Source organism: Triturus cristatus, chromosome 2_1 (genome assembly GCF_964204655.1).
Source record: "Triturus cristatus chromosome 2_1, aTriCri1.1, whole genome shotgun sequence".
In the NCBI taxonomy this organism is placed as follows: Eukaryota; Metazoa; Chordata; class Amphibia; order Caudata; family Salamandridae; genus Triturus; species Triturus cristatus.
In genome coordinates this window covers 1036328328-1036341967 of record NC_140581.1, presented here as the reverse complement: position 1 = coordinate 1036341967, position 13640 = coordinate 1036328328, and the positions used below count along the sequence as shown (strand labels likewise).

At 42.2% G+C, this 13640-nt stretch overlaps 1 long non-coding RNA gene across 1 annotated transcript; it reads left to right on the top strand.

The window, feature by feature from the left end:
* The first annotated feature begins 420 nt into the window (after nucleotides 1-420).
* On the top strand, nucleotides 421-13220 carry LOC146866298 (uncharacterized). The gene is made up of 4 exons (XR_014976786.1): nucleotides 421-529; nucleotides 3365-3434; nucleotides 7964-8212; nucleotides 13112-13220. It is a non-coding gene; the product is annotated as an uncharacterized LOC146866298 (long non-coding RNA).
* The last annotated feature ends 420 nt before the right edge of the window (nucleotides 13221-13640 follow it).

Genomic DNA, 13640 nt, shown 5'->3' with positions numbered 1-13640 from the left:
TTATGTGAAACGGCAAACCGAACTTGCTATATTTATATCCTGTGTTTTCCCAATTTTCCCTTTGCTACCCTGATGCTAAAAGCAGACCACGACTGACATTCACCACAGACCAGAAAATCTGGTGTGGACAAACTCAGCAAAACAAAGGAAGCCTATCTCACATAAACTGAACAGCTAAGTCACCCACCTCCGGAGGAATTACACAATTAAGCAAACAATTAGAGGTAACGCTAACTAAGTGTCTGGCAAGTTAACCTCCCACCCGAAATCGCCCACCTGGCCGCCTATTTCAAAAGACAAAGCCACAGGTCCGGAGAGTTTTTGTAACAATGTCGTTGGCAAGGAAACACCTCCTCGAGCTGAGATGAGGGGTATTTCGTACACCTACTACTTCATTTGTACAGTCATATGATTAATCCCGACAAAGTCTGGCCTTGCAGAGCAAGCTATAAATACGAAGCCTCGTTTGCTTGCAAATATACACCACGCTGACTGAGGCAAGCTCACTCAATTCACCCTCCCTAGCTCGGTAAGTGGCTGCACACTATGGCTAAAATCTATGGTTTTGTGTAGGGGGCATGGGTCGCAAGTAATGTCGCTCAGCAGGGCCTGACTAGCCATTCTGTCACTTTCGTATTTTCAATGAGAGTGGCTGTCCAGGGGACCGATTTCGGGGGAGGGTGGGCTGCCATGACTCAACAATGCCCCTTTGCTGCCTGATTTTATCATTTGTTCCAGAGCTGGTATTGGTGTGCAGCTAGGCCGCGGTGGCCTCGTCACCAACTGCTATATCTACTTTTTTGTTTGATACCCTCGGGCTCTTGCTGCTCTGGTGTCAGTTAGGAGGCAGAGAAAGGAAGAGGTAGAAACAGATAAAGCAATGTTTACGGCTGAGGGCCACAATAATTAATCCCTCATAGAGTAAAAATATAGGGCTCTCCTGTAATCCTGCAGGAATGGGGTTACAGCAACACATTGGAAACGCCCCTGAAGAAGAAAAGTTTTACATTTGAAAGATACAAACATGGTTGAATCACGGTTCCTATATAAATCAAAAACTCTGCTCTATGATATATCAAATATTATTATTGTACTATTTCATTTACCTACTTGTTTTTTTCACATTTATTCGCATCGATTTTTGTGTGTGTGTTAAAGTTCTTTATTGCATTTTGCAAGAGATTACATCTTGTAAGCATAAGCATCGGGCACATAATTACAATGACCGGATAAACCATCCTTTTTCGAATAATGTGTGACAGCTTCAGCTCAGCGATTTTTTATTTTACTTCTACCATCTATATTGTTCAACAAAAAGAAATTGTGTACATGTATGGGTGTTACATGAATGGATAGGTTGTACATAACTTCTTACTTGTTATCGGTCGCAGCAGTAATCTTAATTTCTGAAAGGCAGAGGTATGCATTCATATTATTTGTCTTATTTCTTTGATGAACCTTTTGGATAACAGGTTTTGGCCCACCGCATGCTTTTGAAGGACATCATCAGCACGGGCAATCAGTCCATAATGGATAAAGAAACTTTTCATTTCTTTTTGGATGGTATTTGCGTATTTTGGAGCATATTTACAAGGGCTTTATCTCCGCTTTTTTGGCTTTTAAAGCCAAAAACAGCGGAGATAAAACTATCGACCTATTAACAAGAGGGTGCTAACATGCATTAGCGCATGTTAGCACCCTTTTACCCAACGCCTCCCTTTGCATCTCTAATGAGATGCAAAGTGGGCGTCACTGGGCAGGACAACCTTGTAAATATCGCTGATGTTCACATTGCGATATTTACAAGGCTGCCCCAGCATTTTAGCACACGTTAGTTTTTGGAGAAATCCGTAGTTTTTCTCCAAAAACTAATGTCTGCTAAAAAGCAGACTTACCTATCCCTAACATTGGGGTGGATTATGCTGATACGCCCCTGTGGGTCGTATCTGCAAGGTTATCGCCGTTTTGCAGGGACAATCGCTGGAAAACCAGCGATGTTCCCTGCAAAACGGCGATTTCCCCACTATCTCTGGAATTTTTATCGCCCTGGAGTAATGCGTTGTTAATAACGCGTTACCAGGGCAAGAAATTCCAGAGCTAGACGGCGATAAATAACAAAGCGCTTAGCGCGCATTGCTTTTATTTATCGCCGTCATTGTAGATATGCCCCTTTAGGGGTACAGTCGAGGCTTTGGTCAGAGAATAGGGTTGTGTTTCTTTGCGATTGTTGTATGGGTTTAGACTGGTCTATAATCTTAATTTTTTGTAGACTAATGCTGTGAAATGTGTCTTAGATCTTGCTGAAGTCAGTAACTTTTGTGGCCACAACTAAAAGATTTCGTGGACCGACCCGACAATTTACAAGCAAAGACAGCAGCTCTTCCTACAGCTGTCGACCACTCACCACAGAAACCTAAGAGTAGGGTTTGGTGGCTCAGTGGACAAATGTGCCCATACGGGGAGCTGTGTTCGACCTAATGGTCACAGGTTCAAATCCCAGCAGGTCCACTCAGCCCTTTATCTATCTGAGGTTAATAAAATGAGTACCATTGAGTTGGGTTAAAATAAACATATGTTATTCAGCGCCAAGATGCCTATGGGTGAACGTGTACTTCACAAATACACATGTTATGTTAGAGCTAAATGTCAATTCATGCAACATTGACATGCAGAGGCGTAGCATTGGAGCCAGTGCCAGCAGGGAAAAGGCCAACTTAACTTCAGGTTGGCTAGTAAAATGCAGACATAATAAGGATTCAGTGGTTTACTCAGACCACTGGGCCCCAGTGCCACTGCCCCTGCTGCACCATTGTCTCAATATTTCTGCAAATCTTGTTATTTTGCATGTTGCACTGCAGAAATAGTGTATCAATATTGCACAGTGATATACCAAAGCAATAGTTAATCCGACTCGCAATTTTGTGAAAAATCATAGTTGCAAAAAATTCTGGTACAGCAAAGGTAAGAGTAAGGAGGTTGTGAGTAGGAAGCTTCTAATCCTGGGCTGGAGAAGGTTATTGCACATAGAAGGCATGGTGGACTGTTCTAGCTCTGGCTTACCAGAGGCATTCCTCTCTTGCTATCTAGGAGATATCTGGACGCCGGCTTGGGGGAGGGTGAATACCACCTAGACCATGCTGCTGCCAGGTACTGGGTCAGTACTGGATCAATTATCAGGGTCATTTCTGGGTAGGTCTATCTGGTTCCACTCTTTTGCATGAATGTATCACTTTAAATATATTCACAATGAAGACCATCTTTTAATAAAACCAACTTACTTTTGCATGTTGTTTTTATATCAGAAAAATGCACAATATTCAATAAAGCCCATTAATCAGTTTATTTATTATCATTTTATTTTCAGAAACAATTAAAAAACAATGAGGACTCTACTTTTGGTTGCTTGTCTTCTGGCCCTAACTATCGGAGTGATGGTAAGTGGTGCATCATTATTGAAGGTCATGGATGAATCAATAGCTTAGGTCATCATATGGAAATCATAATCTCTTCCATAAAGCCCTCAGCAAACAATGTGAGATTAAGACTGGGCCTATGGCAGACAATATTTCATGGTCAAATCTGTTTTTATTGGATTAATTTTTCGCAGAAGGGATTACAGTTACCTGCTGTTCTAATGTTTATCCTGTTTTCCTGGAAGAGCAGGATTCTCATTCTGCAGTCGCACCTTTCAGTAGAATGTCCAACAAAGGAAGTATTTAGATTCATGTCACCTATAAAGTGATTTGTGTAACATTTAAAGACTGCTTTTTTCTCTCTAGCCCCTTCTGCAGTGCTTTGTAGCAGACTTTTGCACTCGCCTTGCATATTGCTTTCAGAGTGTGTGGCTTGTCTATAAACATCTTTGCAGTTGCCTCACACTCCTAAACAAGCTTCTTTATGGCTTCTTTGATTCATCTCCTTCCCTTAGTTGTTTCTTGCTTTCCTTCTTCACTTTTGTCTCATATATGACTCATTCTCTCATTTGTCCAAACGACTCTGTTTTGCAGTTATTTCTCTGTCACTATTCTTTAACTCACTTCCTGGTTGCCATCAACTGAGACCTCTCTCAGATCTCTCTGTTGTTTACCCTGGAAAGTTTGCAAACTTCAATTTCTCACCTTAATCCATTATTCTCTCTGTGTCTCATTGTCTTTGTCATTAGCTCTGTCTGTCTCTTTCTCCTCATGTTATTCTATCACACAGACTATCTTTATGTTTCTCAATTTCACACGTGCCCTATGTCTCACTCTGTCCAGTCCCCACTCTTTCTAACGTCCCCTTTCTGTTTCTGTCTCTCACTCTTCTCTGTTTCTCTCCCTCGCCCGCCCCCTCCCCCCTCACTCGCTGTCCCTCTGCCTTCAGGAACATATTTCTAGGGCTCCAAGCAAATTATATTTTTCCCCTCCTACAGCTCTCCCAAATTGCTGAAAATAGCTATTTTCCATGCCTTTTTTAATTATTTTTACACCACGTCGAAGCCCTAGCCCAGTCAGTCTTCAATTAAAGAGAGGGAACTTATCTATTGAGCAAACATGGAGTGCACTGAAAGTTGATCTAAATTTAGAAAAAAGCTACATTTTCAAATAAGCTACCACTATTTGTACTTACATGTTTTTGGAAAGAATATGAATAGGAGATGCAATAAAGCTGCTTGTTTATTAGAGTCATGCTATTGCACATTCTAGAAGGCATGACAAATAAACCCGGTTTGTTTAATTAGCAGCTATGCCTCTCAAAGTATAGTTAATTTGCATTTGTTTAAACATACCCATCTGTCGGCCTTTGGTTTCCACCCTTTGTCCTTGGCATTATTTTCTACAGACCTCTCCAGAGAATCAACTGGGCATCTGAGTGCTAGACATGAGTGCACTGTCTCCTTTTAAATCGCTTCCGTTTTCCTAAATCCTATAGATTTCCTTCCTGACAAGTTACCCAGGTCCATGCATGCTGGGCTGCTCCAGTCTGGGTTTTGTCTTTAAATTCTGGGACTTGTTGTCTTGTATTATGAAACAGGACTACAAGTCCCACAATTCAAAGAAAATATCTTGAACTGGAACTTAGAAACTTGGCATCTATGCACATGCTGCACCTGCGCTATCATGAGAAGGAGTTCCCTCATTTGCATGGGGGCAAGGCCCCATGCAAATGAGGGAATCCCTTTGCCTCTGTGTTCGTGCTGTATTACGGACATGGGCGCAACGGCAAACAAGCCTTTAGGAGGAACACTGAAAGTGCGTCACAAAAAGCTGGTGCACTTTATTGCGCCTCCTAAAGGCAGTCCTTTGGGGGGATGAGGCCCTATGGACACCTCAGACATTCCCCTGCTAGCTGGGGCAGTCACTCACTGCAAAAGACACACAATTGATGGGTGGAATGCAGAACAAATCAAAACATTCACCCCCAGTCAATAGATCTGGGTTAAATCCATCATTCTTTTGCTCACCATGCCACCCCAGTTTAGACCTGGCCATATGCAAATCAGTCTTGACCCTGTGCCTCATGGGAACAGTCCAGCCCGAACTGTCAAGCCAGGTCCTCCCTGGACTGGAAACAAGCATCCTAGGACCTGTTTCGGGGTTTCACCCCTCTTCAGCCAGGATAGCTTGATTCCAGTGGCACAGTGAGCCCAGGACCCTTGTCTGGGCATACCTGGCGCACTTAGGGCGAGAAAGCAAAAGACACACAATTGATGGATGGAATGCAGAACAAATCAAAACATTCACCCCCAGTCAATAGATCTGGGTTAAATCCATCATTCTTTTGCTCACCATGCCACCCCAGTTTAGACCTGGCCATATGCAAATCAGTCTTGACCCTGTGCCTCATGGGAACAGTCCAGCCCGAACTGCCAAGCCAGGTCCTCCCTGGACTGGAACCAAGCATCCTAGGACCGGTTTCCGGGTTTCACCCCTTTTCTGTCAGGATAGCTTGATTCCAGTGGCATGGAGAGCACGGGACTCACGTCTGAGCATACCCGTCCCACTCGGGGTGACAAATGCAAAAACAACAGTTGATGGACAGAATGCAGAACAATGTCATACATTCACCCCAGTACAGAGATCTGGGCCTAAATCCATCGGTTTTTTGCTCACCATGCCATTTCAGTTTGAACCCAGCCATATGCAAATCAGTCTTGACCCTGTGCCTCATGGGAACAGTCCTCCCCGGACTGAAACCAAGCATCCTAGGACCGGTTTTGGGGTTTCACCCCTCTTCAGCCAGGATAGCTTGATTCCAGTGGCATGGAGAGCACAGGACTTATGTCTGAGCATAGCCATCCCACTCGGGTTGACAAATGCAAAAACAACAGTTGATGGACAGAATGCAGAACAATGCCATACATTCACCCCAGTACAGAGATCTGGGCCTAAATCCATCGTTTTTTCGCTCACCATGTCGTTCCAGTTTGAACCCAGCCATATGCAAATCAGTCTTGACCCTGTGCCTCATGGGAACAGTCCAGCCCAAACTGCCAAGCCAGGTCCTCCCTGGACGGGAAACAAGCATCCTAGGACCGGTTTCGGGGTCACTGCACCTGGCTGCAAGAGGATCTCTAATCCCCTTAAAAGTGCAGGAGGGATGCCACCAGCACAGTTAAACACAACATAGAACAGCTTATTAACAGCTGCTCTGTATTTTGCTTGAATGTGCTGCCCCTAGGGCAAAAGGAGCTCATGGCTGCCCTAGGGGGAGCGCATTCAAACTAATATGACACACTTTCCTTGTTTGCTCCCGGCACACCTTTTGAAAGGTCCACTGTGGCGCAAACAAGAAAGTGCACTGTATTTGTAAAATTGCCCCTGGTGCCCTATTGCCTTGTGTTTTTTTAACGTTTCGACAGAATAATGATTGTGACTGAAAACTTTGTAGCCCTAGCCATATTTGTACGTTTCCCATTTAAACCTCAGTTTGATTTTACATCAACAAACGCTTATTGGTTGTGATCGGAATGTTCCATTATATTATAACTTCTTTGTAATCTGTAAATTTGGCTGGCGCATTAGTCCAAAGTCTGTCTAGTATTACAGTTTTATAAAGGTTAGTGATTTTCAGTGGATGGGACACGCTGCTTTGCTGTGGCGGGTTGTATTATTGTCTTCTACCGTAAGCACGTACCACTCAAAAAAATGTTTGATATCTTCAGCTCCATATGGCAAAACGGTCCTTTACCTGATTTATCCATTTATTCTATGTTTAATGAAAAACATCATGTGCACTTGTCCCATCTTGGCTTGTCATTAGTAGTCTGCAATCTATAATTTGCCATAGATAAGTATCTATGTGTAAGCAAGAGGTGTTTGGGGGATTTTTTACCAAAACTGTGGAAATGTCAGAAGACTTTTCAAACAGTGCCCTTGTATTATTAGAAATTAGTTTTTATAGTCTGAATCAGAGCAACTTAGAAAATATTTGCTGGTCGGATGTGCACACACGGCGTTACTCAAGTCGCATTTGCAAGCCGCCGTTGTTGGTTTTTGTCAATCACATTTCCTGCTATAATTGTGTAATAACGGTTGTCTTTTTAATTTTTTAATGTGTTCTAACACCCATGCTATGGTGACTTTCTGTCTGCCACATTACCAAGTACAAAGGTATATTTATTCAATATATTTTCCTTAAGCGCTTTCCTCTTGACATCAAAGTCTATCAATTAAATCCTGGACCTCCCTTATTCTTAAATGGCTGTGGCCTATAAGAGGCCACCTCTCTGCAATACAATGTCGACAAGGTTGCTCTGGTTTATCTTGGAGAATAGTCACCATAATGCATTGAGAGAATTGTTCATGTATCAATAAACACTATTTTCTCTATGTATGTGAGTATTAAAGTTCAAAACAATATAGCAAGTCTATAGACGCCTTCATGAGATTGGTACAACCCAATCCAGGGACATATGAACTGAAAACACATAATGTTATATACAGATGATTTAGATAACTTTTTTATGTTTTTTCTTTTTCAGTCACATGACAGAGGACATGGAAAGAGAAAGCATCATCATCGTCATCCTCCTCGTCATCGTACAACTACTCCTAGCACAACTACTCCAACCACCACAACTCCAACCACTACTACTCCCACCACTACTACTCCAACTACAACTACACCAACCACCACTACTCCAACCACCACTACTCCCACCACTACTACTCCAACTACAACTACACCAACAACTATTCCCACTACAGCACAAGGATAATCATGAGAATAGGTATGTAATGCACACATTTGGAACCATAAAAAGTTTCTATATAGGCCAATAAAATGCATTCGCGTTTTGCAATATATCGCCTTGACACTGGCAAAGGGAGTACAATTGTCAATAGGAGGGAATTTGCTGGCTTGCAATTCCTGACCATCGTATAATTATATATTTCATATGTTGTTACTGTTGGTACAGACTGAATGCCACCTGTATCCACGGAATTGCTTCAGAGTGTTTGAGCTAAAGACCCAAGTTAGTTACGTTAAAGTGCAAAACTGCCTATTATTTTCTTGAGCACTCTAGAGTGATCTACTGTTTTCTAAACAGCAAAAAACAACTGAATGTTCAGACGACATATGAACAGCACTAGTTTTCATGTCAAATGTTTTGCAAGACTTGTTGATGTAACATAGGGGCTGATTAGGAATGGCGCTCGGAAACGGGACCGCCTGACTTGCTGTCGGTGGTACGGGCATGTCAATTTCAATGCGATTGCCTTCAAGGCGGTCAAAAAGCTGCAGTCCAAAAAAGGCACATTTTGCATATCCCTGCACTATGTGACAGGCTCCATGCGGTACCTGCCACATAGTGCGGGATGTGGAGGGGGTCCCATGTCCTATGTGTGCTACTGAATGCACCACACATAGAAAGAGGGAAAAACGAGGACAAATGTAAACATTTCTCCTTGTTATACCTGCTGTGGGGAGGCATAGGTTTTTGGCACTGCCCCAAGTTTACGTGATGTTGTAAATCTGAGTTAGTGTCAAAATCAATAGGTGTTGAGTTGGAATACCCGTAAAAATGCCCTTGGAACGCCTTCTTGACCAGGCTGGCTTGGCGTCGCCTCATAGATAGGATTGAGAGGCCTGCGCCACCGGATCGTCATAAAAAGTGACGCTCTGGTGGTACAAGCCGCTTGTAAATGAGGGCCTAGAGATTTAGGAAAAAATATGTGGTAAATTGCCTGGAAATTCTATAATACCACTTGGCAATGGTAATACCAGGCCTGATATTACCACACTATCTTACCATCCTACTCATGATGGGGCTTTGTACAATTTGAGGATATTGAGAGCGAATGATACACTCAGTCCACCCCTTCCTATGCCTTCAACCCTTCATCAGCTGAAGTCTGGCAGAGAGAACCATCCATGCTTCTCTGTGCCATAGGTGATAGTCAGACTGGGCAAGCTGTGCTTGTGCCCAAAGCACCCCCCCAAAACCTCCTGGATGGTCCACCGGTAAAATCGGGCCTGGTGTGTCAGCACCCAGAAAATCGCAGTCTCCTAACACCAAATCTGATGTGAACGTGGGGAGAAGTAACCCACCTGAGGATGCTTCTCTGCCCAACTCATAATTAGGAGCGTGCAAAAGTAATGTGAATTTCTTTTGACTAAATACATGAACATTTTTGGCAAAATAATGCAAAATTACACGTAATTATGCAAAATGCAAATCTGTCATTTTGTGCTATATTTTAGCGCATAATATGTCTCACATCAAACTTTGGTGCGATAACGTATTAAACAAAAGCACCAAGAACAACAGCCACTCGTGTTTTATTCTTCAAATGTGTTTGAGGTAAATTTCTACTGTGAATAATGTGTTTTTTGTGGTAGGCAAAGTACCCTAATTGAAGAATTTTGGATAACAAGAAATTCACAAAATTATGTAAATCTCACTGGCATAATTCAAATTCCCCCCAGGCCTACTCAAAATTGACACCAGGCACTTGTATATATGGAGCCGACCGAAATATTAATAAAAAAAGCATTCACAATTTGAAACTTATCAGTTTTGAGTTGACATCCTTTATATTTCAGAAACTTCTGTACCAACCCAATGAGTTTGTGCTGTACAAGACAATGTATAATTAAACCGATATGTAAATAAATATAGTGCTAAGTCAATGTGCCTTGTCTGTGAGTCATGGATGCAGAAATGCATTTGCAAAGGCAGCAACACACAATTCTCCATCAAATGCATTATAAAGAACAATACTGGACTCTGTTTTGAGTTTGTAAAGAAAAGATCATACATTCAAGGCAAATAATTTTGAAAAGTGGACACCCATCTGAATCTGGAATGTTTTTGAAATCATATTGTAAAACAGAAGAAAGCCACTGAATTGCGATAAAGCTGCTTGAATGAATAAATGAACATATCGAAGAGAGTTCATTTTTGCTGAAGTGCACATGAGGATTTTCCATCCATTTTTGGCCCCGGAGGTACTTTTGTGTTAGAGAAGAGGCCCCAAATGTTTCTATCTGTTCTATAATACAGATCACGCTGGAATATATCTTGCACCTGTTCAATCCCAAGGTGGTCTTCTTCATGCAAATGAGGCAACGCCTTTACCCCTATGACCGCACCATATATTACTGACATGGGAGCCAGGGCAAGCAGGCCATTAGGAGGTGCACCACTTATGTGCCACTTATGAAGGGGGTTCCAAAAAGCCCCAGGCATCCTCTGCACAAGGATCCAGTCAGATAATGAACCTGCCTGTGGGCGGATTCCTGCCCTCTCCCTAAAACCAGAAGGATGGGTGGTCCAGCTTTCAGTTCCACATGAGGGACAGTGAAATTTGCGAAATGTGGTACAACCATCCACCGCGTGGAATTACGAGAACACAGTGATCCGCGAGTAAGATCTTGACCAGTAAGTTCGGCAGACAGGGTGAAACTGGTATTACCCGAACAGTCACCCTTCACGCTGTATCTAGATTTTGGCAGGTATTTTGAAATATCACCAGCACAAACATTGTTTCTGACAGAAAATGTAAACCCTTTGCATGACAGCAAAAGCCTGCTAAGGACACAACAGTATTGCTGGTTGGTATAGGGCAGGGGTCTCCAACCTGTTCTTTAATGGGAGCTGCTTATGGTTAACAAAAGTCATCCTGAGCTACTTATGTTATCAGAGTTCTAATAGTGATCACATCGGACACGATTACATTTGTGAACTACGTATGCAAGATTATCAGCAGCGATCACCTCATTACATAAGGCATGGGTGCCAGCAGTAATGTAAAACATGTTTTGTCAGTGTGGAATGCCTCTACCTGGGTAACACATAACGGCCATTTTTGCAATTCTCCAGGCACCAATTTACTCAAATATATTTACTAAAATCATTAATAAGTGTCCCCAGTGGCCTATGATTGATCACTCAAATATCAGCTTTAAATATATTTTGGAAATGTAAACATGGTTCTTCAAACATCAGTTAATGTGTTCTGAAAATAAACACATTTGTATCTTGAATATACAATTTCAATTTTTCTATATATATATAAATGTAAACATGCAAAAGCTTCTAATTTAGTAGGCTGGGTTTCAGACAGGAGAGCTACTTGTAGGTAGCTTAGGAGCTACCAGAAGCTCTCGAGCTATTCATTGGAGAAGCCTGGCATAGGGTCATCACCCTGTTACTGCTGCATCCCTCAGTAATGCAGGCAATGTTTTCAAAATATGCTGTAACCCAAATACTTATTTAATGTATTTATTTATTTAAAAAATCTGTAAAACACGCAAATAGCTGTTAAAGTGTCCTGCCACTTGAACCCTGAAATATAGCATCAGGCAAACCATACATTCTATTTGCCAAAAAGCGAGGCTTTGAGTGTTTCAAGGGGTAGGGTATTCCAGATTTTGGAAATTTGGCAAGAGAAAGCCCAGTCACCTTGATGCTGTTTGTTGACCTCAGAAAATCTTAAAAGTACTCAGCAGATGATCTAAGAGGGAACGCTGGGGAGTGCCATTGAAAGAGCTGCTGAATAAAAGAAGACTTTTTGTTAAGAAGAGACTTGAAATAGATGCAAAAACGTTTGAAGATTGAGGGCCTTATTTATGAAGGCCTGCGTCACATTTACGCCACTGTTGTGTCACTTTTAGTGACGCAGAAGCAGCGTAAATAATGCGTCATGTTGCGCCATATTTACGAAGTGATGCATCTAGGCAGATGTGTTACTTCATAAACCCTGCGCTACATTATACCTGCGTCAGATATAATGTGTGCAGGGTGAGCGTTCCCCCGCGAGAGCGGGTCGTAGGAGTGGCTGAGTGAAATCTATAAGATTTCACTGCGCCACTTCTAGGACGCCAATGCATCAAAACCTGACGCAGGCCCTTACATTGCTGGAGTTGAGTCTGTTTTCAGACACACCCCAGTAATGTGCCACTATTGCAGCGACAGATACGTCAGTAATACTGACGTATCTGTCATTCCTTGCGACATGATACTTCATACAGTAAATATGACGCATCCAGCATGTCGCAAGAAAGGCGCACTGAAAAGTGTTGCATCGCTGCTTTCACGCACCGATGCAACACTTCTCATAAATGAGGCCCTGAGTATTTGCGTGCAGGAAGTCACTGTAATCTACGAAGATGTCCAGAAATAGGGGTACTTTGTGACAATTCGAACAAGACATAGGCTGCTTTGTCTGGAACTAATTTGAGTTGGTCGGAAACCATGGAAGAATGACCCAAATAAAGGGTAGTAGAACATTCAAGGTGGGTTATACAAAGAGCAATTTCCTTTGCTTCCAAATGGCAGACCATATCAGGTTTGGAGCAACACCACTTTTGTAATGGGAATACAAAAAGGCACCTCAGTAGGAGTCTCATATGGCAACATTATGAGACAACACACAAAATTCTGAAAGAGTTTTATGTACTATGATATGTTCCATTCCACATGCTGATGGTTACAGATATGATCAAAGAATGACATGGACGTTCGGCTTTGCAACTGTATTTCTGCACATTTCCCATGAGATTTTATTGCTTTTTATCAATCATTACATTATAGCTGGTTTGCAACTATTGTGTTCATTTTACTACCAATTACTGATGGAAAAAGCATGTCCCTTTAACAAATTCTTTCTATTTTGTCTTATAGGAGGACGTGAAATTGCCACCCTGGACCGTGATTTTAAAAGACTGAGAAAGTTTTAGTATCAGAAATTACCCTGCAATGGTGTAGAGACTCATATGTCTTGTAATTAAACACGACTATAATTCTAAATAAACTCACGGTATGTTGCTGTTATTTTGTATTGCCAAGTGTTTGCTCATTTATTAAAGATTATTGCACTGCCCAAGCGTTATGGGAAAATATTAGCTTGCTTCAGAGAATGGTACTGGGCTCCATCGAAGGGCCATTATTCAAGATTTTTGCTCCTGTCACGCTGAATACATTTGGAGTTTGGGAACCATTCATTGACTACCAAAGGTACCACTGCCAACTCCACCGCTGATTATTCACTGCTGGAATCCCAGCCCCCACAGGAAGCGTGCATCATGGAACCGGAAGGCACATGGAAAGGTAGAGTTTCATATACCAAGAAGTGAAGGGCCTGATTTATAGTTTGGCAGGTGGCCATCGTCCATCAAGATGGCGGAGGACAATATGTCAGTCAGCCTGATGG